Here is a 2572-nt window from a genome sequence, read left to right as displayed (position 1 = left end):
CCCCAACCCGCCCCTCTGCACCTGACGTAAGTATGAGAGCTGGCCATGGTCATGAGAGCAGGAGAGCTCACTTTTCCCCTCCCCAGCTGCAGTCTTCAAGAGAGCTGGCCCTGTAACTCACCTGGGCTAACAATAGAGTTAGCCCTGCTTTCATGGACTTGGGTAAGTCAGCCACAACATGAAAGCAAGAGAACTGGCTCTGCCCCTTGCTGCCGGTAGCATTGGATGATCTAGCTGGGAGAGTTCTGGAGATCTATCACTGGTGATTTGGTCTCAAAAGCTGTAGGGCTGAACAAATCAGTTATCATCCACACTCAGTTCTAGGATTTTGAGTTAGCCCACCCCAACATTAACCCCATAGATGAACTGCTAGAACTCATGGAGGGGCCAGTCCTACAGATCCAAAGCTGCAGGATCACCATGACACAGGGCAGCAAGAGGATATCAGAAAGGAGTCCCAGTGAGGTTCTAATACTGATAGTGTAGCCAAAGCCAGAGGGCTCAAACCAGACCAATGATTCATTACAGTGAACATTTGCAAGCAAAGCAGTGTGGACAGAAGGGGTATACTGTAGACAGAAGGTATACTATGTGACACACTGACATACTACAGCTTCCATGATGAGGTTTTGTTTCTTTGAAGAGGTTGCAAAGGAGGAGGGTGGGTGTGAGGGGGCAGAAAGATGTGTGGAATTGGTGTACAAAATGTGAAATTCACGAAGAATCAATAAAACTCAAATAAAAAGTAACTGTTCTCCTTGACATCCATTTTCTATCATAGTTCTTGACATAGTTTAGATAACAACAAACATTTGAGCAATGGCTGAATGTTTGAAAGAAATTGTTAGATAATAATTGATAGATATCTATTTAGAGGGATAGAGAAGGAAATAATCAAAAGAGAAAAAAATTGAATTCATTTCTATCCCCAAAAATGAGTAAGCAATATGTACATGGATGACAGAGGAGAAACAAGTTTAATCTTTTTTAAAAGTTTTATTAATCTAGAAAGAAACAAACAAAAACATTGAGCTTAGATGAGGTGTTTATTCTGTCATCTAGAATAATATTAATTGGGAGTATCTCCATATCTAAATCATAACAGCGGGACAGTAAGTAAGGCAATCTGAAGTGTCTTAAAGGGCAAGTCTTGAAATTTTGTGCTGATGGAATGCTTATTCCCATTCCCCAAGGCAAAGGCAAATTGCTCTTTATCTCCACCAGAGATTAAAGTTGAGCTTCTATTGAGGTAATGTAGCTCTGCCCAGTGAATAGAATGTACTCTCCCTAAGGCAATCTCAACCAATCTGTTCTCTGTTCAGTGTGAACAGCAGCTAGCCTGAAGCCAATCCCCTGAAGCTCATTCTAGAGCACAGTGCCACATGCATCCTGATTCAAAATTACTGCTAGGCATTTTTAAGACTGGGAGCCACCCAGAACTGTGCTTCAGATCCAGAGCTTTCTGAGTCCTCTTCTCAGAGTGTCTCCACTACTACCTGTCGATCCCTGTCACCATTATTATCCATCAGCCTGGCTTTGCCCACTCTAGCCCTACTAGAGGGAAACAAGACATTTTGCACTGGTGGTGGTGAAGTCCTAATGGCCTTTCTGCATGAAACAGCTCCCATGTCCTTAAATTAAGGGCACTGACAGAATCATGTTGTATGTAACTCCTGCATTCTGATGAGAAGAGGTGCTGATATTAACTGGTTAAGTCCTGACTCAGAAAATCCAGCCCTCACTGTAAACCATTGCAGTCCCACTGCCACAGTTTTCTGTGCAGCAGAGCTCTCTAGGTCTGTATTGACAGAGGATACATGGCCCGTCAGAATGTAGGTCCTCCATACCTACTTCTCCTATCAAAGCTCAGCTTGTCTGGGGATGGGCGGTGTCTTACATATGTGTTTCTATTCATATAAACAGATCTGATGTTAACATGAAACCAGGGTCACTATAATGTTTTATGCGATTTCAATGGGTGGATTTAAGCCTAGAGGAGCTGTGTTTTATAGCAGGAAAGCTATAAAACTTTCAAAAATACTGCATAGATATCTTCTTATGTTTCTTCCTGGAAGGTTTGGTCCTGACTCAAAGGTAATCTTGTTATGGCTTACCTATTGCAATGCTTTAAAAAGTTTTCTGGAAATCCATGTCTCTTAACTGTGAGATTTGTTGTTGTTGTTGTTATTCCTCCTTCTCCTCCTCCTCCCTTCCTCCTCCTCCTCCCTCTCCTCCTCTTCCTCCTCCTCTCTCCTCCTCCTCTTCCTCCTCCTCCTCCTCCTCCTCCTCCTCCTCCTCCTCCTCCTCCTCCTCCTCCTCCTTCTTCTTCTTCTTCTTCTTCTTCTTCTTCTTCTTCTTCTTCTTCTTCTTCTTCTTCTTCTTCTTCTTCTTCTCCTTCTTCTTCCTGTTTGATTAATTCCATATAAAACTACCCAATAATTTTACAAAGAATTAGGAGCATTGCTACAATGAAGAAGTAGAAGGCTGATCTAGCAGGGTAAGTGCCATGCCAAAAATAAAAATAAATAAATAAATAAAATGCCAAACGGATGAAGAAAATATATGATAACAC

The sequence above is a fragment of the Rattus rattus genome, chromosome 1 (genome assembly GCF_011064425.1).
Source record: "Rattus rattus isolate New Zealand chromosome 1, Rrattus_CSIRO_v1, whole genome shotgun sequence".
Taxonomy (NCBI): Eukaryota; Metazoa; Chordata; class Mammalia; order Rodentia; family Muridae; genus Rattus; species Rattus rattus.
The sequence above is the reverse complement of the archived record's forward strand: the minus strand, read 5'-3'. Positions refer to the sequence as shown.